Source organism: Stegodyphus dumicola, chromosome 4, assembly GCF_044657685.1.
Source record: "Stegodyphus dumicola isolate Sdum_Otavi_A_Nest chromosome 4, ASM4465768v1".
NCBI lineage: Eukaryota > Metazoa > Arthropoda > Arachnida > Araneae > Eresidae > Stegodyphus > Stegodyphus dumicola.
In genome coordinates, this window is record NC_140771.1 from 8,255,154 (window position 1) to 8,281,520 (window position 26,367).

General features: G+C 36.2%; 1 long non-coding RNA gene across 2 annotated transcripts in view; it reads right to left on the reverse strand.

Moving 5' to 3' along the window:
• LOC146997472 (uncharacterized) overlaps positions 1 to 26,125 on the reverse strand; it is a 133,312-nt gene extending 107,187 nt beyond the window's left edge. The window contains exon 1 of one of the 2 annotated variants that reach the window (XR_015040572.1): positions 26,014 to 26,125. This is a non-coding gene — a long non-coding RNA (uncharacterized LOC146997472). Of the gene's footprint in view, positions 1 to 18,404; positions 18,787 to 26,013 lie in introns of those variants that run through there. The other variant, XR_015040571.1, reaches the window with a different exon arrangement.
• Positions 26,126 to 26,367: the final 242 nt, after the last annotated feature.

A 26,367-nucleotide genomic window follows, 5' to 3' on the forward strand; every position in this document is an offset into this window, starting at 1 on the left:
AATTCCAAGTCCCACCCACTACCATAAATTACTTCACCCAAGTCTTACCGACTGATATTATTCAGTCCCTACTGCCGCTAAGAATTTTCGGACACTCTACACTTCTGAGTCAGACACGAAGAGAACACTTTGCCAACTCCCCCACTGGAAAGAATGTAAGTTACTTAATACCTTTTCTGGCCTTTATATCTTCATGTACATTCACTAATCTTATTTATATTATTTTCTATATTATTTTTATATTTTTTTTTAATATTTTCTCTGATTTATTTTTACAAAGTTTGCATTATTTATCTTTTTTATAATCTTCTATGTTTATTTCAACTTTACTTTGAATTTGATTTCATAATGACAATTTCCAATGTTTAATTTCTACAAATAATATAGTACTCAAATGCATAAACATGAAAGTGTCGGGGACGGTTACTCGAGTTTTATAGGATTTCTCTACAGTAATTGATTTTTACTCCAAATTGAATTGACTAAAATGCTTCATAAGAATAAGTTCTTTGAGTATCAGCATTGGTTCATAATTCCTACTATTCGCGGAACTATTTGGCCTGACTAGAATTGCCGGTTTGGCTTTAACTTATAACTCGAGTAAAGACGAAACAATATCGTATTTACGTATTTTTATCAACTATTGTTCATTGAACGGGAGTTGGTTTGATCCCCTTGAAAAGTCAACTAATTTCCGATCAATGGCAATGATTACATGTTTTAATTTTTCCTTTTACAATTGAAATCTTATTCTTCGTGATGATTTAACTCCAGTCCCCGTTAAAACATTATTAACATTTTGCTTTCAAATTACTTCAAAACATCTTTCAAAATATAACTTACCAGTATGGATGCACACTTTTAAAATAATTCTACTTTAATTAAACTTAGGAGATAATATAATCAATTAATCAATACTGTTTAGGAAATAAATTATATATATATATATATATATATATATATATATAATCAATACTGTTTAGGAAATAAATTATTATTAACTAACTTTGCAGCAATTGCGCAAGTAGTAATAAATTGTTTTCGCACTAAATGGATTTAAGATCATACAAATTATATATATATATATATATATATATTATATATTCTGTATTCAGTGACCTACAAAATGGAAGCTGAAGCTTAGGACTTTGCACATAATGTATTCTGGTACTCATTTCATCTACCGTTGAGTGTTACAGGAACAGCTTAATAAAGTTTAGTTCTTAAATGGGTGAGGATCAGCTTGCTGCAAAAGTAGTCAGTCAGCAGATTATCATAAAAAAAGAACTTCATAAAAAAGGCTTTTTAGCATATTATATAGAAGAAAACATTTGTTAACATTTAAATTAATAATGAAGTTCAAAATAATAGTACAAATATAATCATGCTGTGATTGCCAATTTATTCATATCATCTCTATAATTAAATGATGAAAAATATGTAAGTAACGGGTGGCCATAATTAAACTGACAGTGCTCACAGTGTTCTGTAGCGCGATCTATTTGCGAGAATAACGCCACATTTTGTAGGAAGATTAAACAAGACGGGGGACGAAGGATTCCGCGAAAAAAAAAATAGTTCCAAAAGTCACCACTAGGGGAATATTTGGCGCTGCGTAATAGAAAATAGAGTGTTAACAAATACAAGATATTAGGAGATAGTATTTTATACTTATTTATTTCCTAACATAAACATGAAGTATAGAACAAGCAAAGGAACATTTATAAATACAAAAAACGTAAGTGATGCCATTCACAAAAAGGGTAATGTTATTTTTAATAGTTCACTGGCTTTGCCGCAACATCTTCCCCACCCTGGTCAACCTCTAGGGGAATGACCAGCTGCACAGGTCGGGTAATAGTATGTCCATTGGTGCGCAGAACACAAGTACGGACTCTTTTGTCGCGGCCAAGGATTAGCTCCTCAACACGAGCCTTCTTCCAGGTGTGGCGAGGTCTAACATCTTCTTGTAGTAGGACAATGTCCCCTTTCCGTATTTTATTTGTTTCAGATGGATTCCGCACTTGATGAAATGTACGCAAGTCCATCAAATATTCCTTTTGCCATCTTTTCCAAAAGGAGTCCATCAAATGTTGACGATTTTTCCACATATGATTTAAATTTGTTTCAGGATTTGTGGGGCTGGAAGGAATAGTGGTTAATTTCTTTCCTATGAGGAAGTGCGAGGGTGTTAAAGCTTCCTCAGAGTCATCTTTTATTCCATATTCGTGGACAATCGGTCTACTGTTAAGAGCGGCTTCAGTATCACATAATACAGTGATCAAACCAGCGTCATCCAAAAGAGCCTTACCTAATGTTTTCCGAAGGCATCGCTTAATTGAGCCAATCATTCTTTCCCACCATCCTCCCCAGCAAGCCGCTCGGGGGGCGATGAATTTCCATTTGATGTTGTGGTGGGCATAAAACTGTTGTGCCTTGGCAGAGGATATAGTATCCCACAATAACTTCAGCTCTTTGTCCGCAGCTCAGAAAGTTGTGGCATTATCAGTGTACACTGTATGAGGAAGTGAACGTCTAGAGACAAAACGTTGTAATGCAAGTAGGAAGACGTCAGTACGCAGATCGGAAACTAATTCTAAGTGGATAGTTCGAGTTGTAGCACATGTGAAGATGACAATGTAGGCTTTTGTAACGGAGTTATTATTTTTTACGTAGAGTGGTCCAGCAAAATCAATTCCGGTAGTTTCGAAAGGAGATGACTTTTGAATTCGCTCAGCTGGTAGTGGAGCTTCTATCTGTTCACTTCTCTTTTGTTTCAGTACTTTACATGGAAGGCAAGTGTTTATCACTTTTTTAATGGCTTGTCTTGCTCTTAATATCCAATATTCTGAACGAAGCTGAGAAAGTACAATCCGAACACCGAGATGATGCATTCGTAAATGTGTTTGGCGTATCAGTAGGCTTGTAAAAGGATGAGAACCTTCCAATAATATGGGATGTTTTTCAGCATGAGATAAATCAGAAAATTGTAGTCGACCACCAAGAAGTATAATATTCTTCTTGAAGAAAGGGTTAAATTGTTTTATCCTTGATTTCTTAGGGAGTGATTTTCCTGTCGACAGAGCTTCATATTCTGAAGGAAAGGATTCTTTCTGAACGGTCTGTATCCAATAAATAAGAGCTTGATTCAGTTCTGTGGCATGTAACTCACCCACTAACTTTTTTTGTTTCCTACAGTTGTGAATAAAGCGAAGAATCCAAGATGTTACACGTAACAATCGAACGTAAGAACTGTAGTTTCCAGCCTTTATGATTGGTTGAGTAGATACGATGTGAAGGGTCTGAACTTTTTCTTTCTTTGCCTCGAAGTTATGACTGTAATCTTGAGAAATAGTATCAGAATGAGGCCAATATTCTAGAGATTTGACTAACCATGGAGGGCCGTTCCACCAAATTTCCAGGTTTTTTAGTGTTGATGGTGAAACACCTCGAGAAAGTTTGTCAGCTGGATTGTCTTTGCCAGGGCAGTGTCTCCATTGTGAAGGATTGGTATAGAGTTCAAATGAGGTTCAATGTGGCTGCCGTTGTTGTGAACCACATACTGCATTCTGTGCACAGTATGCACAACAGCAGAAAGTAACATGTCTGCAGGAATCTCCCGTACAGTCCATGATATGTTATCCTTCAACGTAGCCAGGTCCTGGACCACTCCTTGATAGACATTGGACTTAAGGTAACCCCATAACCAGAAGTCACATGGGGTAAGATCAGGCGACCGAGGTGGCCATGCAGTTGGAAAGTAGCGGCTAATGACTCTCTCTGTTGTGAATTTCTGTCGTAGCATCTGTTGCACCCGTACTGCAACGTGTGGAGGGCTCCATCTTGCATGAAAATGATTTTCCCCAGACATTGTCTTTGCTGAAGTGCCGGAATGACAAAGCTGTTCAACATGTGGCGATATTTCTCTCCGGTAACAGAACAGGTTTCCGGTACCGTTGGGGTAATGTTCTCATAGAAGAATGGACCTACGATAAATTCCGCTGTGAACCCACACCAAACAGTTACCTTTGGTGAATGTAAGGGAATTGTTGTGACTGCATGTGGTGATTTGTCATCCCAAATTCGGCAGTTCTGGGTATTCACAGTTCCATTCAGATAAAAGTGGGCCTCGTCTCCCCATAAGATTTTCCACCGCCAAGCATCATCCACCTCCATTCTGGCAAGAAAGGTGAGAGCAAAAGTCAGTCGCTTATCATGGTTGGGGTACAGTAATTCCTGTACACGGCTGATCTTGTAGGGATAGAAGTTGATAATCTTTCGTAAGATTTTCCATACCGTACTGTAAGGCATATCCATATTCCATAAGGCATATGCATAATAAAAGGTAATTTTATTTCGTATTAATTTGCATTTTTTAACACTCTATTTTCTATTACACAGCGCCAAATATTCCCCTAGTGGTGACTTTTGGAACTAATTTTTTTTTCGCGAAATCCTTCGTCCCCCGTCTTGTTTAATCTTCCTACAAAATGTCGCGTCATTCTCGCAAATAGATCGCGCTACAGAACACTGCGAGCACAGTCAGTTTAATTATGGCCACCCGGTACATATAATGACTGCATTGTAGAAACATGGCGGCACCCAGAGCCACCAAATTTAGTCCTTCACCCAAATATGTGCACTTCGAAGCCCGAATTTTCAAATTTCGAATTTTTTTCATTACTTCCTTTAAGTACTGTAATCGCGAAGAATTTCGAGTATCATGTTTCAACGGATTTGTATTTTTAAACATTAAAACAATCACTAACTACAGAATTCATGATCTAGAAGAAAATTTTGCTCCTAAATTTATTTACATTTGCCTTGTAGACGTTTCGAGCATTGCTATTCTAATCAGAGACAAATAAATAAATAGAAATTTGTTTCAAGTATTAAATTTTATTCAATTAACTTATCTTTTTTTAAAAAAATTTAATATCTATAAACTATAATTTGCAAGAATGTACTGCAATGATAAACTAAGTGCGTCAAAAATTTACGTATAAAGTCTAATTTAAAGGCCTGGGATCCTTAGGAAAGTGTCAACCACGAATTTTATAAACAGAAAGGGCAGAAACTGGAAGCTGAAAGTATACAGAATATTGGCAATATCATCAATAATATCTTGTTATTCAGAGAAGTTGGAGCATGAGGAAAAACATAAATGACAACAAAATATTAGAGAAAAGAATACTGGAAGTCTAAAATAACATGCTGAATTTAACAGTTTGTCCCCCCTTTAGCACTTGGTATTCGCATAGGGGTTGGTAGTAACCGATACATATGGTGTTCTCTAGCGCAGGGCTTCTTAAACTATGGGTCGCGATCCCCAAGGGGGTCGCGGGACCTGCAGCAGGGGTTCGCCAAAAATTTTAGCAGTTTTGATATTTCTTTAACTTATTATAATGATTTTACAATTACCAAATATTTTTACACAGTGTATCTGACAATAGATAAAGGTAAGACAATGCAGGCAAAGAAAAAAATGAAAATGTTTCGACTCATTCTTTTTATAATATAAACGTTCATTTTCCTTGCTTTGCACGTGAGGCTGTCATTTCGTCCGTTACTTATTTAAAATTTTCACATTTTTCTATGTCTTAAAATTAGAAATTAAGTTAATCTCCTGTTAATGACCTAAACTTATCCTGTTAATGACCTAAAACTGAAGTAGCATATTACAGTAGAAGTGAAAAAAATTGACAGTTTCACTTACGCTTGTCTGGGATTTGTGCAATACTTACGGGGTCTCACAAAATTTTTGTAAACATTATGAGGTCCTGGGGGGGGGCGCGAAAAAATCTCAGTGATAAAAAGGGGTCGAGACTAATCAGAATTGAATTTTTTAACAAAGAAGTGAAATAATCAAAGTATTGTTTTGAAAAATTCACAGTTTGATTAGTGAAAGTCCGAAGTTATGTTTTCACTCTAGAAAATTATCTATAGAAGAAAGCTAGAAATGAATGTATTAGCTCAGAATTATAAATATCGTTTTTACCAAAAAAATTATTATGAATTTAACGTAAAATTAACTTGCAACGTATTAGAAAGAAACTATGATTAGATGAAAACTGAATAATTAGTCTTTATCCGTTAACATATTTCAGGTAAAAAATAAATTAGTTTGCTCCTGTTATTGACGTATTTCAAACTGTTCTTGCATGCTACATATTATTAGCTCAGCTATTATTTGGGAAAAATCTTTAATATGCTTTGATATTCGTCATAACGAATTTACAGTAAGACATTTCAATTTAAAGAAATTTAAAGACATTTTGAATTTATACTAAAACTCCAATGATGCAAATTAATTAGAACATGTTTGTTCAGATAATCGAGAAATCCGGATAACTGTATTTTTTATCCCAAAGGGTCGTTAGCCCAGAGGAGCTATTATTCTCGAAAAACATTTCGCGTTGAATCGCTATAAATGGCTGTATATCATTTTTTCAAATTGTTACCACCAAATATTATCGCCCTGTGTTATATTTAAAGAAATAACGTATAATCTGCATGAATGTATGTACGTTTCTCGCATTGTGAAAAGAAAGCATTACCTAGAGGCATATAATTTTGAATAACGTAATCCTCCATCCGAACGTGGACGCCTGGAAGCCAGAATTGTGAATTTCGAATTTGTTTTATTATATATTTCATATTTTTTTTAACTTTAACGAATTTTTGATTAAGAAACTCAACGAGTTCAAAGAGAGGAGAGGCAACACACTATGAGGAACAAAATATTTTTATCTTCAGCGCGCGAGACTGTTTATCGGAAATTCTAAAGATATGCTGTTTTTAAATATTTTAGCTGAATTGCCGAATATGTATTAGCTGTAAGGCAAATGACTGAATCTTATATTTTTGTTTGTCAATTTTATTTCAAAAGAGAATATTAGAATTAAAAAAAAATATTTCCGTAAAACAAAACATAAACCACACTTTTTCAACAGAATTTATGAATTGCTTATATTTGCCTAAACGCACAACTATACAGATCAGAAGCTGGAAAACATTTAATTAAAAATACTATTAATTTTGAATAAAACGCTGAGAAATTAATTAATTGAGAAAGAAATAAAATTAATATAAAAATAAAATGGTGAACGCTCAAACAGAACGCCCAAATCATAACAATAGAATCAAAAACCTGTAAAACAAAACTGAGACTAGAGTAAATCAATACAAAAATTAAATAATTTTGTAGAGACATTAGGTACTCAAAATTAATAGTATTTTTGGAAGCAGGCAAGATGAAAAATGAGCAACGGTTTCGCCTGGAATCGAACTGCGGACTTCTGGAATACGCGCCCAGCGTGCAGACCGCCACACCACAAAGCCACGCTAAGAAGGCGAGAGAAATACCTTATAAACAAACTAAATGATTTCAAAGCGAGCAATGGCAACACTGTTCGGAGAAAAGGAATATTTTTTACCTCCAGCGCGCGAGAATGTATCGGAAATCCTAAACCTATGCTCATTTAAAAATTATTTTGCCATATTGTTGTTGAACTGAATTTTATGGTTTGAGTATGTAGAACGTGATATTTAGTAAATAAAGGTAACACACAAACCGTTAAAAAACGCCCCTGTGGACGTAATTTAAAATCTGATAAAAAAATATATTTAGTTTTTTATTTTTGTAATGATTTGCTTTTGTTTCCGTTTTGTTTTCCAGTTTTTTGAGTCCATTGTTTTGATTTATGCTTTACCATTAGAGAGTTCACCATTATTTCTATTTATTTTATTTCTTTCTTATACAATATTTCCCCACGTATTTTCCTCCGTGTGTTTTATTAATTTTGTTGCTTTTATTGAATGGATTTACCAAATTATATCTAACAAGTTAAAATTTTACACTTTCTGTTTACATATTTTTGCTTATATTTAACTTTTATCCTGCTTTTAAACCTATTCTTGTTGCATTTCTAATTCCCTTTTTTTTTTTTTTTTTTTTTTTTTCTCAAATAGACTTATACATGCTCCTTTATTGTAAGATCTACTGACTTTGAATCAAATGTTATAATTCAAGAATTATAGCTTTTCTTGATATAAAGTCAACTTAAACCAATGCATGTGCATTTCACACAAAATTTAGTTGAAATACATATAAAAAATTTTCTATTTCTTATTATTTTACGCTACAGACATTTACGCGAAAATATTCAGAACACTCTTTTATTCAGCAGAGGGGTTGATTTACATTACTAACTCAGATTCTGTTAACTCTTTGAAACACTTCACAAAAATATATTGAATTTTCTTGCTTTAAACCATTAAATATACTATATAAAACTTGACTGTCATCATGTGAAAACATCACACAGATTCTTAGCATGATCCACCATCTACTGCACAGCCTGATAACAACTACTTTATTCGAACTAAACACATCTTTGACTTTCTTAGCAACGTACATGGAGGTCAAATAACTTTTAATTATAGAGAAGAATATCCACACTAATGTATTATTCAAATTCGAATTATAACCAGATTTGTGAGAGAGAACTCAAAACGAAGTTTAAAATACACATAGAATTAATGTTCAGCCATGAAAATGAAACCTTTTCGCCTTTTTTTAGTTGGAATATGAAAGTTTCTCATATTGGTAAATTTTTTTCAACCAGAATCATCATTATTTTTTATTAGTCTCAAAGCTTCTGAACGTATTCATTCTAACTTAAGCTAAAAGATATGCATTTTAAACTGAAATTATTTTATCACTGAACGCTTACAACTTTTTGGGAACTTTTGACATTTAATTGATCATACTTAGCAAATAAAATCCTGCATAAGCATCACAAATAACAAGAAATATTGACATGAATTCTAAATAATGATACAACATAAAGTAACTCACACGTTTTAACGCATTCATTCTAACTTAAAAGACGCATTTCAAATTGACATTATTTTATTTAGCACTGAACACTTACAGCTCTTTGAAAACATTTGATTTTTCATTTGTCATGGATATTATACCTCACAAATAAAATTATGTATAAACATTATACAAAACAAAGTAATATTGAGATGAACTCCATATAATGCTCCAACATAATGGGCAACTTAAATTTAACACAATTTAGTATGACTTTGTAGAGACATTAGGTTATTTCGAAGCAGGAGATATGAAAAACGAGCAATGCCTCGCCGGGACTCGAACCATGGACCTCTCGAATACGCGTCGAGCGTGCTGATCACTACACCACACCACACAGGCATGCTAAGAAGGCAGGGGAAATACCTTATATACTCCCTCTTTCAAAGGTGACTGGGGTTTTAGGGAACCCAATCGCCACATCCTGGTGGTGGAGAAACATCTACCACCACCACCCCTTTTTTTTTTTAGTTCGGGCGCCACTGTAGACACATTAGTTTATTTCGAAAGCAGGAGATATGAAAAATTAGCAATGCCCTCACCGGGACTCGAACCACCGCCCTCTTGAATACGTGTCGAGCTTGCTGACCACTACACCACGAAGGCATGCTAAGAAGGCGGGAGATAAACCTTATAACTTAATCTAAGAAAGATAATATTTTTAAAGAAGCGTTATTTTAATTAAGCAATTGAGTTATACAATTCTTCGAACATCTATACCATTTAATTTCTTATGACTATCATACATAATAAATAAGAGAGATACAATCCATAAAGTATTAAACACATTTCCTCTTTTACCCGTCTGTATTCTTAAGACAAAAGGATGAAAAAGATATACAGCTTGAATGCTTGCTACCATTCGGTATTAGTGATTCTTATTTCCTACACATTGATCAAAATGCACATGTAAATCAACAAAATAAAATTCAAATATAACAAAATAAATTCAACCAAGAATAGTTCATAAACTCGCGGAAAGGTACGAAAGCTATAAACATAATTGATAATAATGGAAAAACATGTAACGGACTAAGAGAAGACTCATTGGTAAAGGAATTTCTAAGCACACTTGCTAGATTCTTTTTACACACGTGGCTACATCATTCATTTCAGTTTAAAATAATTTTTGCACAGCTAAAGATTTTACCCGTATAAATTTGTAATACAGATTAATAGAAGAGGCTCCAAACGTATAAGAGAACTTTACAATATCCATGGAAGCACTTCTTCCGAAACTTTACAAAATATTACTTTTATAAAATACAAAAGTGATTTAACTTGAAGATTACTTGCATTGGATTAAAAACTACAGCAGTAATTTTAAAACGGAGAAAATTTCCGAAATTATTTTTACGAAATTTTAGGGAATTTTCTGTGATTTCGTGTATTTCAAATAAATTCAGACTTTTTTCCTTCTTCCTATTATACTAGTTATAAGACTCTTCATGGTTTAATAATTTCAATATTGACTTTAATATAATTTATATGAAAGCAGCACTGCAAAGTAATTCTGTTCTAAAATCTGAAAAATAAATTTTTTTCTGATGAATGATCAGGTTGGAAATTTCAAATTATAATTTTAATTGTCACATTCTGTGGAAAATTTTAGGTTCTAACAAAAACTGTCTTTTTTTTAAGGTTAATTAAAAGATTTGTATTTTTAACTTATTCCGAAACTTAAAAAATTATTTTACTACATGCAGATTTATATCAATTCTCTAGAAGAAAGGCTACAGAACATAATTTAAATTTATTCAAAAAGGAACAACTGCAATCAGTAATGTCGCATTTATAGCATATTATTGTTCATGCATAGTGGCATCAAAATTTAATTTATTAACGCAGTCTAATAATTTCCGTTAATGGAGAATCTGCTTTAACGGACAGTACCCGTTGACGCTTCCTGAAACGTCTAATCTAGATCAATGGATGATCTAATCTAGATCAATGGATCAATGGATTTCAGATGGGGATCAATGGATACCCATCTGAAAAATTACTGAAAAAAACGGACGAATGCCTTGATTCCGTGAGTGTCGGTTACAGAAAAGTTCGACTCTATAACAAAATTCTTCCACTAGCTTAATTATGCATTCTTCTATTTTTCACAGTCCTCATCAATATGGATGTCCCTATTAAAATAATTTTTCAAATCATTTCTTAAAGAAAAGGAGCAAAAATGGTTTTTGTTTCCGAAGACGAGGGATCTGTGTCTGATTGCCTTCGAAACACATAAATTTTTATTCAACATCTTCGACAAACTAAGGTTATTTTTGTAGCCTAATATTAAAAACTTTCTTAGCAGATAAATCTAAATAAACTGAGAAAAATCTGAAAATAGATATGAAAAATTCTAACTTTCTTATAATTATCATAGCATTTCGAAACGTTATTAAATATTGCAGCTCAGTTTTTCTAAATACTGGTAAAAATATTGTTTTTACGCAAGATCTTAATTAAGAGTAACAATATTGTTACGGACTTTGTATTTAGCAGGTTATTTTTTTTAGTAGAATTGTAATTAATATTATTTTATTTCCACGTGCAATTCAGCGCGTGTCGAATTTTAAGAGAAAGCTATGTAAAAATACAAGAGCACGTGCATTTAACATTTAATAAAAGTTTATCTCCATAATTGATATTTAATTTGAATAAATGCAATTGACTACAATGCTAACTGTAACCGTAATTCTGCGCTTTTTGCTTTCCAGAAATTGCTAGAACTCTCTCGTGCGGCTGATTTAAAAAGCTATAAAAGCCAGAGAGAGAGAACATTTCAGGTCAGTTGTTTTAGATAACTGTTGTTTGTTGATTGTAGCGAATTCGCGATGAGATGGGATTAGCTTTCTCTGCGCTTTGGATTGCGTTCTATACAATGTTTAGCAGTTTAAAATATAGCTATTGATTATATTGCGATACTGTACGAATATCTTTGTGAGGCATTTATCCAGCATTTTGTTACATTTCTTGCGATAAGAATAAATTTTATTAACTTTTTTATCGGACTTTTGCATTCAGTCTATTACGAACCCGTATGCACGCAACAATATTTAATTAATGATGGCAGGAAATCGTTCGAAAAGTGTTGTTTAAAATTTCAAAGTACCAATTTTATTTCAAAACACCGTTTCAAAGCATAACCTGTTCCAGGGCCTAAACAAAGTGTTCTCTATCATTATAAAAAGTGTTAAAGCTAGTACACCAAAGAAACAATTGCCAAATAAATTTCTTTTCTAATCTTTCTACTACGAAACAACAAACTGTAATCCACAAATTATATGGTTAGAAAATCGTAAATCTAATTCGATTCGATTTCGCTGAGGATAAAAAATACAATTATCCTCGCCCGGGCTTCGATTGTGCACTGTCGACAAATCTTGTTGACAAATTTATTTTGGCGCGTGCTATTGCTCAGTTCTATTTCACCTCACCACAGCCACACCCGTCCGTCGAATTGCCAATTCCGCATTGTTTGCGACTCGTTGCTGCCAAGTGGAAAGCGCTCGGAAAGAAAGGCAGCGTCCTTGGGAACTCGGTGCGTGCGCACTCGTTCGAGGCGACACTGTGCCAGCAGGCCATAACTCTGCCGGTCCAACGAAGTCCTGAATTGACTCTCATGGCCGAGCTTCCTCCTCTGCATCGTTAGTAATGCTGGTCGCAGCGTTTTCTGCCGCTAACCATCGCAACGAGTTCAGTTCATTTCTGCGCGCTTCAAACGTGAAAGGAATATCAATGGGATGCTTAAGGTTGTGCGACTAGAACAGAAAATAAACTGAAAACCGAAAGCTTTGTTCCCTTTCTTCTGGTTTCATTCGCAAATGCTGCTGAACGAGTTCTGAATCAGTTGATCTTCTTTATTTTATTTATTTATTTATTTTTTTTTTTTTTTCAGAGAAGTTATTGTTGACCAGGCGAAACGATGGTTTGGCAAGAAAGCATTTACACTCCTGGAATTCATCTAAACAGCTATGGAAACTACAAAGAAATCCAAAACAAAATAAGAAAACTCTTGCCAAAAACTGAAAGCATCTTTTTTCCAGCTCTCTTTGAATAAGCATTTGTCTTTTGTCATGGGAAATCCAAAGTTTTCTCAGTTTGTACGGTTATTAGTAGCCCAAGGGCGTTAGCCCAAATGGGCTATTAGTCTGGAAACGGGATTTGCGTCCTGCACCAGAAACGGGGAATCACTTTTGAAATTGCAGCCACCAAATACTATCGCCCTGTATTAACTTTAAAGAAATTAAGTAATGGAGAATCTGCATACATACCGAAGAGCCAATCTGCTATGATTACCCTCCAGTCCAACGTGCGAGACTGTCTATTGGGAATTTTAAAGATATGCTGTTTTTAAATATTTTGTGATTTTCCTGTTGAACTGAATTTTATGTATTCTAAATGCGAAGAACATGATACTTAATAAAATTAACACACAAAATGTTAATACTAAAAGGGAAAAAAAAAGTTTTGAAAACCATCTTACTAAGAAAACTGAACATTGAAATTGTAGAATCCAATAGTTGAACTTCTGTCTGAAACTGGAGTAGCAGGAAATTAACTGCACAAGAGAAGGGTTAAAGTCCCCTTTATTAAATCTTTGAAACTTTACAATGCGTCAATTCGACGCTAACAAACTTCGCCTTTGCTTAAGCGGTAACTGAAAATCAATTAACGCAACTAAAAATTTGAAGATATTAACAGAACTAGACTACAGGGCTCAGAGAGATCCCAAACTCCCTTCGAAGCTAGTGTCCGCAAATAAATGCAATTAAGCCACTTGAACCAGCAATAAGCAAACGTTAGGCTAGAGCCCAACTCTCCCTTTCTCCTACCGAAACTCGGCTTTTAAATACTTTCTACAATGTAGAAATTTGCATTCCTTCACGCGCGCTAGAACATTTAACTATTTTGGCACTGACAATTAGGAGAATGAAGGCTTATAGGAAAGTTTGAACCTAAACTTGAAATTGTTAGTTAAAATAAATATCAATTCCTACAGAATGATGAACTGAGAAAAGACTGAAACAAATAGAAAAGTGTGTTATAACACTTACTTAACACCGTATTGTGAATTCTAAATATATGCTGCTAAGTTGCTTAAAAATTTTTTATCATTTCGCTATTGAACTATATATGACGTAAGCGCGAAGAAAGCGGTTTTTAATATACAGCTAGCAGAAGTGAGCGGAGCAGCTGACTGGTAGACTGCAAACTCAGCCAGAGTGTAAAAAACCTTAAAAAATCCTTTTGGGCGATCGTTCAAATCTGAACTCTTTCAGATTTATTAAAAAATAATTATTTAAATTTACCAGGTTAATAAGGATTTCAATCTTTACTATAGCTTCGCCTTTCCGTTTCCTCATCAGATTGCAAATCGGTTAGATAGTATTTAATCTGAGGTTTTGGGATTGTAAGACAGCGTGTTTCTGCCTTTCGTCAGCACGTTCCGTTAGTTCCAGCCAGCTCCGATAAGTCTGTAATTATTCTGCTTTCTGTTATATGGCTATTGACTTTGATTTTTGACGTGCCTGTAGAATTGCTGAGCCAGCTTCGAGTAACATTTAAATTGGAATTTGACTGTGACTTTAGGCTACGTTCAGACGGCGAAGTAAATGTTACAGAGGCATAGTCACAAGGAATAAAATGCGGAAATTCCGTTCACACCTGCGAGACAGGGTCTAAGCTGCACTCACTTACAGAAGCTAAATTTGCTCATGCGTGTATGTGTTTACAGCTTTCTCGCTCTGTTTTCCCATTCAAGTTTCGCGCGTTCGCTCTGATTGGTCGACACTTATCATAAGTCGGCATAAAGTTGAAAACTTCGAACTTTATGCCAAGAGTCCTAAACCAGATCTTGTGACGTAGCACAGACTGGATGCCTGGTGACGCAGGTACTCCTAAACCACTTATGCCCTTTAGAGCGTCGTCTGAACGCAGCTTTAGTTACATCGCCACGAGTTGCAGTTGACTTTGTTAGCACAAGAGCGTACATTTATGTTCAAAGTTCATGTTTAAATAAAAAGGTTTATTTTAAACTTTTCCAAATTTCTGAAGTTACTTTCAGACACAGCGATAACTCACATCTGTTAGGATTTTGGACTATTTAACTTTTAACAAGTCAAGCAAAACCCTACAAGTTCATCTAATGTGGAATAAACCAGGCTGGCAAGAAACACCATATTCTTTACCAGTTCAATATCTTTAAAGACTAGTTATGATTTTTTATTAATAGACGAGGAATTAATTTGAATTTTAAACATATGGTGGCTCAACGAATTTATTAAGTTTATCCTAAATAATTCTGAACTCTGGCATTTCAAGAATATAGAAAGGAAACGTTCTGAAGAATGTCGTACCGCTATTCATTTCTTGTTTTTCACGGGATCTCTTCATTTTTTGTCTGCTATAGTTGTTCAGAAGACGTCTTCAGCTTAAATGAAATTTCTTGAAGCTTGATATTCATCAGTTTTTAATTAATGATTCTAACTCTAATCCTCACTAATGAAGAGAGTTTAGAATTATTACATGAAATAGTCCGTATTATCTTTTAGATTTTAAAGGTTCTTTTCCAAGAAGCTTATTTAGTTTCGTATATTTTCATGAATTTCAGAATAGCGCTAAATAACAGAAATTACAACGCTGGTACAGATGATTTATCACAGTCTGGCAACACCGAAACTGATATGCGTAGAAAAATTATTTTCAGAAACTAGGTTCATTTAACGTTTTTAGCGCTGCAAAGCAAATATTAATTGCAATTCACTTCGAGTCTTAACAGGACAGATCAGGTCAACTGCACTCTTGGCATGAATAAAATGAAAGAAGCAGTTTTAGCTCTGACTTTCGTCACACTTGGATTAGAAACAGCTTTATAACTATTTTAGTCTTTCTCTAAAGGTTTTATTTCACATTCAAAATTACAAATTTCCATTGAAGCACATCTAGCACTCAAAAATTCTAAGAAACTATCAAACGTAGGAAAGTCATTATTAATTACCTTCTGAGACCATAAGTAGCGAGTCTCAGGATCAAACTTTTACTAGTAACATAAATATTAACTACGGATCTCTTCTTGAAGCATTTGTAGTCAGCGAATCCAGACCGCGAATTACCCTGTCAGAAACATCTGCCAACCGCCTTGCCTAAATGGTTAGCATGAAGAATGGATGGTTGATCTAAGAACGTCTTCAGTAACGATATGACGATTTGCTTACATCATATCGCTTACAGAATTCAGTCCAAACGTCCTCACAGGTATCATCTGAATGAGAAATGTATTTAATTGATTTCGCTGAATCTTCAAGCAACAAACCTCTAAGGTAACGGCATTCCTGAATTTTATATAGTGATTTATTGTTTTGCACTGTTGCTAGAAATGCATCCTTAAAGGAAGGCCAGTCTTGGTTAATTTCCTTGAAACAGATTAATATTTAACCACGGAAGCTTTACATCAGTTTTTTTTGGTTAAAACAAAAACTTTCTGCTAATTTATCTAACGCGTTTGGGTAAAGTACTTTAACTGCAAAATATTTTTCTTCAAACTCCTCTATCTTCGAACTATCTTCATCTAACAAACAGTCATATTTTTCAAACTCAGTTAAAGCACTATCAGTTCTTTGAATCCTAGGTCACTTTTAGACAGGTTTTCATTATATGCAATCTAGTTAATAATACCGCAGCACAGCTACGAAACCTTTTAAAACTTGCTTCATCCATTTTATACAGAAAGTAAAATGCAATAAATAATCAAAAATCACGAAAAAATGTTCTAATTTATCTGTAATTCTGTTTCACATCGCTGCTTCGAGCGCCTTCTGGTCGTATGCGTGAACCTAGAAACAGTAGAATAATCCAGGGAACAAGACTCTGAACAAACAGAGCAGTTGTTAATTTAACAATAAAGTAACGTAACAAAAGAAACAAAAGGGATGGTGGACTGGAGGTCTGTGCGACCTACAGTAAAGCCTGAACTGGGCTTTCCGGATCAGCAGCACAACAGCCTGCCTACTTGTAGTAACACCAAGCAGGGCAGCCTAGAATTAGCTGCAACAAGAAATCCAAACACTGCTTCCAAGCGTCACTCCACTCTCAGAAGCAACCCGCGCCACCAATATTACTGGTTCATAAACTGAACAAAAAAACGGTGATAAGTCTTTCGGATTTTAAGTGAAAACGTATCTAGAGCAGTAAAATCTTCTTTCACAAATTACCCACACACACATAGATTTAATTCTTCGCTGGAGCACGACATGAATAGGAAATAAAACGCTTTTCATACTGAAAAATGTATCATAGACTAACTAGAAATGTTAGGAAGGGGGGAAAGGTTAGTAAACTCTTCAAATGACACAATGCCTTTTATGGATAAATCCCGCTGGACCATCCACGTGCTGCGTTTTGTGGCCTTGTACAGAGTTTCCGTGTTGGGGAAATTATGTTTACCTTGCAGTGAAGGTCAGTAAACTGCACGTGGTCTTTGAAATAGTCACGTGATGCAATGAAAGTTGCCTAGGCGAGTATTCCCGCGTCTTGCGGTGCGGTCGATGATAGTTTCGAATTGTTTGCTTTCCGACAACTTCGCTTTCTGATGACAAAGGAACAGAAATATCGGCGAATCTAAGCAATTTCGATTACGTAATATTGGTGCCAAAACTTCGTGGGGCTCATTCACGCGGAAAGATCTAGAGCATTTTTCCCATGCAGAAAGCTCCTACGTTGAATTAAAATTTGAACGTGCTCTTTTTACACACGTTTTTCTTTAGCAGTTCCAACTTCTTTACATCTGAATGCATATACTGTATGTACAGTCTTCGTAAAGTCATACAATAAAACTCTCTTCCAAATTGGATTAAAAATTTTAAGTGTCCTTAAGTGGTTAGTCTGCTTTCCGAATAAAAATTTACACATTTAGCGTAAGAAGCCGTTGTAAAAGTGACAGCCAAAACAAATAATTGGAAACTTTCTGAAAGCATGGTCTTAAGAAACTGACATCTTTGCATTTTAAAAATTCGAATAATTAACTAGCTGTACTCGGTGAGAACTCCGAAGACTTAGAAGCTAGACATACTAAATCCGTATGTTGATGGGGAATCCGTTTGACTTCTAGAGGAAATGTCTGCTCTGCTGAAATGATATTTGGTTTTTGTAATAACATGAATGGCCTCTCGGTGGCCGGGTGAAATCTTTATAAGACCGGAGGGAGCATCAGCTCTCAGTTTTCTTGTGGGTTGGTAGTTCAGCGTGAGTCGGAGTGCTGAGATATCTCCGAGTTAGCTTCCCTCTTTAGATACGATTTGCACTGGGTTGTGTTTAACGTTCACAGTAGTTTAAATTGTAACTCTTGATTGTACTCTTTGCTACTGGGAACACCTGTAAAAGTACTTCTCTGAGAAGTTCCATAATTCTGAAGTGTTCTTTTGATGAAATAAATGTTATCAACCTATCAACGAACCTGTGTGCATTCAGCCAGTTACGAACCCATTCGCACGTAAAAATATGTTACAAAAAAAGCAAAAGTACTCACTTCCTATGTACTTGGCTACGTCAGCGTCGGATGATTGCTACACATACGTAACACAAATCATGCAGTCACAGAACTGATCCTTCTTCTCCTGATCCCTGGTATTTTTGACCCCACATAAGCTCCTTAGAGTAGGAATACAAATTGCCATCCGACGTTTCTGAAGACCCTGTTCGCGAAAACTCGCGCCGAATGTGGTTCCACATGTCCCCAGCGGTGTTCGTATGAGCGGCGCCTTTGTCGCGACAAACCTACTCATAGCCATCCGACTGATCCTCAGCTTGACCAGACGCATATTTTTCGTACAGACTTGACATTCACAGCGAGAACAAATTTCTTCCATACACCAATCGGTTATGGCTTTCTTACAATTTCCTTAGCTTTCGAAATCCTGAAAAGAACGAGTATTTATTTGAATTGTACTTATTTGTATTTATTTGAACGAGTATTTATTTGTATTTATTTGAACGAGTATTCAAATACTATATTATAACTCATAATGCGCAAAATTTATATCATTTAAAGAATAGAATTATCTAATCGTTGCCACATGTTCTATTCAAATACTATAATAAAGCTAGAATGAATAAAAGAAATTAAGCAAACAAAACAAAAAAGAAGCAGTTTTTCACAGACAATTGAGTATTTCTCATTTAATTAATTCAGTTGTCACTTCGCGAGAAGGCAAAAATACGTAAAAACTCAAAATATCTATAAAAATTACGAAGTAAATCTCAAACACTTATTTCCTCGAAAAAATTCCAGAAAGAATTAAGCATGATTTAATTGGCAATAATAAATAAATGCGCTATCTTTGTTGGTTGGTTGGTTGGTAACGGAGGACGGGGACGCCTGATGTCTAACAGAGGTAAACAGGCATGTGTCCCGCGCCCTCCACTAACCAGGAACAACTCCCTGGGGCCTCAAGAGGCCGCCTCGGGAGCTTTTTAGGATGTTAACAAGATCATTTACGTGGCCATACAAGGGCAGATTGCATTCGTTTTACCGTTTTGACATTTGTTGTTGCAATTTGCTATGGTAATTTTGCACATTCACAATAAAATTCTAATAAAAATTCAAATTAAATATACAGATACAAAAATACAGTTACAAAATAATAGGATCAAAATACAGGCTCATAGGGAAAAAAAATAAATAAATAAAAAAATAAAAATAATAATAATAAAATAAAATAAAAATAAAAATAAAATAAATAAAAATAAAAATAAAATAAATAAAAATAAAAATAAAAATAAAAAAAATTAAGTATTATGCATATACAGAAGAGGAAATGTTAAATACATTTGATTGTACATTATTTGAAAGGTGTCTGTAATAGGGACTTATGTAAATTTTAGGAGTAGACTTATGTGTCTGAGAATGTGGAACTGCATGCTGACTTAGTTAGTGTATCATGCCTTGAGAGTTTTGGTTAATGAGGAGAGCACAAATCTTGGCCCATTCTCTTGAGCTTGTTAACAACTTTGCAAATTGTATTTACTGCCGGTTTGTGCTTTATAAGGAAGCGGTGATAAGCTTCACTATTGTTGATAGGAAGAGGGAGGTGATTTCCTGTTGTCAGATGGCATTCAAAAACATAGTGGTCTGGGGAGCCTTCCGCTCCGCAGGCGCATATGTCCGTGGTTGTTATGCCATGTCTATTGAAGTAGGTCGGGAATGGGCCGTGTCCCGTAATATAAGCCGTAAGAGGACCTATTGCAATGTTGCGTTCAGTGCTGACTTTCGGGAGGTAGCTTTATGTACGTCTTCCAGTTGTGCAGTGCGTCCAGTCTTCCTGCCAAAGATTTAGGCCTTGACCCCGTAATAGCCCTTTGAGGTAGGAAGGAGGGGCTGGGGTTGTGATTTTTTCAGCTTCTGGATCAGTGGCTGCTTGCTTGGCCAGGCTATCAGCTGCTTCATTCCCCTCATTTTCTGCATGTGCCTTGATCCATGTTAAGGAGAGATGTTTCTGCGGGTTGCGCTGTAAAAGTTGTTGTAATTTGATGATAAAGGGCGAAGTGTGGTTGTGATTATCTAGTGCTAGAAGCTTTGACATACTGTCAGTGAAAATTTTCTCCCGTTCTATATTATTATTGAAAATGTAATCTACCGCGGTTATAATTGCTTGCACCTCCGCCTGGAACACACTGTTGTTTAAGTCAAGGCGTCCTTTCCATACATGGATGATTCTTCCTTTGTCATAGTGTGCAAAGGCGCTGCCTACTCCATCTTCCTGCTTAGAGCCGTCGGTGTATATTTGCGTATCCCTTGAAACTCGCGTCATTGACAGTGGCTGTATCCGTGAGATGTTAATTCTTATTCCTGTGCCTTTACGTGCAGGATGAGTGTGAAGAGTGTTACCTGGGCTTTGAAATTGCAGAGGGCTGTATGTTATGTTGCCAAATGTTGCATCTTTGCGGAGGTATATGAGGGTGGTGTACACTGCCTCTTGTTCTGCCCGTATGTGGAATGGAATGAGCCCTGCAAGGACTGTCGCTGAGCTGGTGGCTGTGGTGCGGTACGCTTTACAGAGATTCAGGGCGAATGGTCGTTGAAGAGATGTAAGATGTTTGATCTTTCGCCCTCCCATCGGTTGGGCCCATACGGCAGCAGCATACAAGACTATTTTTTCAGCTACCGCATGGTAGAGGATCTTCTGAATATGATGATTTTGACCCCAGTTTTTACCTTGGAAGGTGCGGGCCTTTCTGGCTATAGCTGATGTTTTGTTTTTTAGTTCTTGGATGTGAGGGATCCAGGTTAGTTTTTTTATCCCAGATTACACCTAGGTATTTTAGCGTTTGGACAATCTTTATGTTGGCTCCTTGTAGTTTGATGCAGGGGTGGCGCGTTGGATTCGTGCCTGCTTTGGGTATTATTATTGCTGATGACTTTGCGGTAGAGATTGTAAGCTTTAAGTTGCTGCAGATATTGGCGAGGAGGGAGCAGACTTCGGTGCCGTTTTTCTCGAGCTCCGCACGAGTGCGACCTTTGACAAGAAGAGCTGCATCGTCTGCGTAGGCGATGACACTTGTATGTCGTGGCCAGTTTTCATCCAGTACAGAGTTGAATGTTAAATTCCAGAGAATCGGTCCAGCACAAGAGCCTTGGGGACATCCTCTTTCTTGCACTTTGAAGGTAGTGTCGTTGTTGATGGCTATGAGAAGACTACGATTCTCTAGATAACTACTAAAAACGCTGAAGAGGTTGGATGGACACTGTGCATCTCGGAGGGCCTGTCTTATCGCTGGCCACCAGAGTGTGTCAAACGCACTCTGGAGGTCAATGGATATGAAAGCTGTATGGAAACCTGTGGTGCTATTGCGTTGAATTGTTTCAAGAATTTTGCAGAGGGCATGCGTAGTGGACAGACCAGTGCGAAAGCCATACTGCCTAGGGCTGAGATGATTGTTGCTATGGAGATGATATTTTAGTCTGTTAACAATTAATTTCTCGTAAATTTTGCCTAGGGTTGGCAAAAGGCATATCGGGCGAAAAGAGCGCGGGTCTTGCGGGCTTTTATTCTTTTTCAGGAATAGGACAACTTGTCCTTTCTTGAATGCCTGCGGGAATATTTGGTTGTCAAACAGTTGGTTAAAGAATTTGTAGAAGAAGGAGGGACGTGCTTTGTAGGCAACTTTGATGATGCTATAGTCCAAGCCGTCTGGACCGGGGGCCTTTTCAGGGGTAGGTGTTGGAAACTTTGCTTGACTTCCTTGTCACTAAATGGTATATCATGTGGAGTCGGTGGGATGGTGGTATTCATGCGAACAATTTTCTGTGCTGGCGTATCTTCCTCCGCGTTGTCTGTGGGGAAGACTTCGTTGAGGATTGTGGTGGCTGTACTTTGTACTGGATTGTCGTTGCTTGTATTTGGTGGTTCCATGAAGATTTGAGCTGGCTGATATATTTTACTTGAGGCTAGCTTGTGGAGGATTCCATACGGATTGCTGTTTTCGGTGCAAAATTTCCTCCAACTGGTAATTTTGGCCGCTAGTATGTTGTTTTTGTAAAGAGCTCGCTCCTTGCGGAATGTCGCCAATAGTTGGATTTTTCTGTCTTCATTGGTGGTGGAACGTATGCGGCGTCTGATAGCTCTGCATTTTTGCCGTTGTTGTCTGAGCTCTTTCGTCCACCACTTAACTCCTTGTATTTTCTTCGCTGCTCATGTGGGGTGTAGTTCACTACAGGCTGCTTTAAGGTTTTCAAGTAGTCGGTCTGTGAAAATCTCCATGCCTTCTGGGCTGTTGTGAAGCGCAAGGTTGTTTTCCTCATTACTTAAGATGCGTGTGAAGGAGCGACTGAGGGGCGGATCTTGTTGCCTGGAAGCCTGTACCTACGTAGGACTGTGATTTTCGTGTCACAGTTTATGAGAAAGTGAAGGTATTTGTGATCGGAGCAGCTCTCATCATCGACCACAGTCCAGTCTTGCACTAGGTTTGCGATGCTGCTTGAACAGAGGGTGAGATCTGGCCAGCCCACATGATAGGTATTATCAAATGTAGGTGGGGAATCGGATGTATTTAATAGATGAATGTTATTGGCTGCCAGAAAGTCCTCAAGCTCCTGTACCTTCGTCGTAGTATCTGCATATCCCCATATGGTGTTATGCGCATTAAAATCACCACTAAGAAGCAGAGGGGTTGAAGCGCATCGTTGTATGGTGTCAAGAATGTATGAGGTGGTGCCAGTGATACTGTCCGTTGGGGAAGAGTAAATTGAAGCTATTATGTACTGTGCGTTATTGAATGCTAGTAAGATGGCAACGAAGTCTCGTTCTTGCTTGATGACTATTGGAGACCAGGATGGGTTGCTGCATGCTATTGCGGCTCTGGGGGATTTTTCGTTAGTTTCTGCTTTACGCTGATAGACTTTCCACGATATGGGAAGGCTTGCTATTTGACCCTCTCTACAATAAGGTTCCTGTATCAGGAGTAGATCTGCATCGTAGGATGTTGCATGAGTGACTGCTTGAGATGTCGCTGCCTGCGCTCTTTGTAGATTAATCTGGACGCATTTTATGGGGCTAAATGTTACTTGGTTGTTGTGGTCTGTAGGCATAGATTGATGGATGTCTGCAGTGCTATTACTCATAGGTTGTGCTGCGTTTGATTCTTTCAACGTACCTGCTGTAAGTGGGACAGGAGATGTCATAGGCGGGATGGGCGCAGGATATTTTGTTATTACTTCTGTAGTTGTAGTCTGCACAGTTGATTCAGGTGGCCATCCCGGATTTGCAGTTCTTGACGTTGTGGCTTCCGGAGCAGTACGCACAGTAGACTTTGTTCTTGCAGTCTTGCTGCGTGTGCCCGAATTCCTGGCACTGGAAGCATCGTCTGGTGTTGAAGAATTCAGCAATTCGGTGCACTCTCCAGCCAAGAAACAATCTGGGGTATTGCATGATGCGGTGGAAGGCTGATGGCTGACGTTCCAGCACCCATTTGACGCCATTTGCTTTATCTTTTAGCCGGTATAAGACTTTTGTAGTGCTGCTGGTAAGATTGTGTTCAGAGCTTAGTGCCCGTTCAATGTCCTCCTTGGTGACGTCTAGTTTTACGTCGTGGATTGCGACTCTAGGTAGTTTGACTGCTGGCAGTTTTGTTTTGGCAAATTGTTTGCCTTGCGTGCTTTCTAGTGTCTTTGTGAGGTGGGTGAGATCCTCTTTGGTTGCGCAGTCAACAGCAATCCCCTCCTTCTGGATATTTCTAACTGAGTGTATTTTTACACCTAGTGATGGGAGAGGGGGCGCTATCTTTGTTGTTGCGAAGCTAAGTTTCTCTAGTCAACAAAGTTTCTCTAGGCAACAAATCCACTAGTCTCCTGTTTCAAATGTAAACATCAATGGCCGCCATAAAAAAAGGCTTAGCGGCACTTAGATAACTTTAAAATTGTTGATAAGTCTAAAAATATTGCACACAGATTTACTAAAGGCATAAAAACCTTAACCGGAAGATAAAAACAACATAATACAATCATTTTTAAAGCAAAAAATGTACAATTTACAAACATATAAGACTAAAGAAACTGAGATCAATGAGCCGGGTAACAGAGTGGATATATATATAAATATATTTATATAAGTTTGGTGCGGCCGATTGCAACCCAAATACGAGGTGCACATCTACATGTTATAGCAGTCCGATATACAAAATTTCAACGTTCTGAGGCTACTCGTTTTTGAGTTATGCGATATACGTACGCTTTACGCCACGAAAGATTTATACGCCACGAAAAATTCTCTTTAGAATTAATTTTAAAGCAGTTTTATAATTTTTTTGAAGGAAAAGAGTATTTTATTCTGTCCTTACGTACAGATATCACACAAAAACATCGTTAAATTGCATTCGATAGCGGTCAAAATGGATATTTTCTTTGAAATATGCTGCCTGAAACTTTTCGCGATTACAATACTTTCTTTTTACTTCGTACAAGGAAGTAAAAAGAGATGTCATAGCATTGGGGAAATATAGCGTCGGTATTTAGGTCCAAATCGAAGGATAGCTCTTTTTTTTTACAGTAGAACGAAAACTCAATAAGACGTTTTTGTGCTTTCAACTATTCAAAAGTTATTTAGTTGTGAAATCTTTTGAAATACTGTGAATTTTAAACTGAAAGTTAATATTAAACTCACGCTGCATTAATATTTTGCTTACCGGATGAAGCATGGTTTAAGGCCCACAGTCGGATGAGATGGGGATGAAGATAGGATTTAATTCTACTGCTCCGAAGAAAAATTCGATTTCATTCTATGCTTAAACTATCCGAAAGAAGCTAATTCCTTCATTTAAATACTACTTTTAAAATTATTTTCTACGTCTTTGAGGGCACATTTAAAAGTACGAAACGTCGTAAATTTAGACATCTATAAACTTATTCATTTATTTGATTTAAAAATTACGCGGTGAGCTTCTTCAGTTAAGAATTAATAAACAGTCGTTATGCAGTTCTGAAACATCTACAATATATCTCTCTACAACTCGATAATACACCAAGAATAATGAAAAATGATGAAAATAATCAAAAATAATTAAAAAATAATGAAAATATTTTCAGTAGATCTCCCTATTCCAGAAATTCACTACGCACGAAAGGAAATAGCAGTCAGTTTTGAACAAATGAAGCAATTAAATTAAATTTCATTTAGCTCGCCTAATTTCGCAGGTCTGAGTGAAACGTTTTAGAACAGTAGTTCTCAGACTTTCTTGATATCGTCATCCCCATGCATGTAGTTGCAATTCATCGCGACCTACATACTGTTGCTTTGAAAAAATAATGTGGGAGAAAAAAAAAAAAAAAAAAAAAAAAAAACCACTATCTTAGAAGTAAGTAACATAATACAAGTTTCTCCCATGTTACGAAAATAGAGCTTCCCTGTGAAATCCTTCGCTAAACAAAACTGCTTTCAGAAAAAGAGAAATTATTATTATTTTACATGCGAAGAAGTTTTGAACAATCTTAGAAATTCAAAGAGAAACATTCTAAATTATATTAAATAACTTAAGAAATTTAAAATAACACTAAAAGCAAGAATAATATGATAAATATATACCTACAATAAAATGATATACATTCATTCTAAATGTCCGTTTAGTAAAGAAACGACAGCACGTACTTAAGAGTTTTCCACTGTTATTACTTGCATTAGAGTTGGTGGCTTCAAAATACTTCAGTCTAGGTTCTGGCTATTGTCAAAAACTTGAAATTCTCAGTGAGCCAGACTGTTGCTACCAAAGAAAAAACAATTTGGTCATAAGTTCTTTGTAGCCAATCAAAACAACCTACAAAGTTATTATGAATCCGTGCACTGTTTTTGAGTAACTAAAATCATATTTTTCTGTAATCATTGCAAAAAACAAATACTGAACAAAATACTCGCTTTCGCTCTCTTCTTAAGAGCGAAATGTTCTGATTTCATTTGGTAACCGAAAAGACACTAATGGTACTATAATTAGTACTATAATAAATT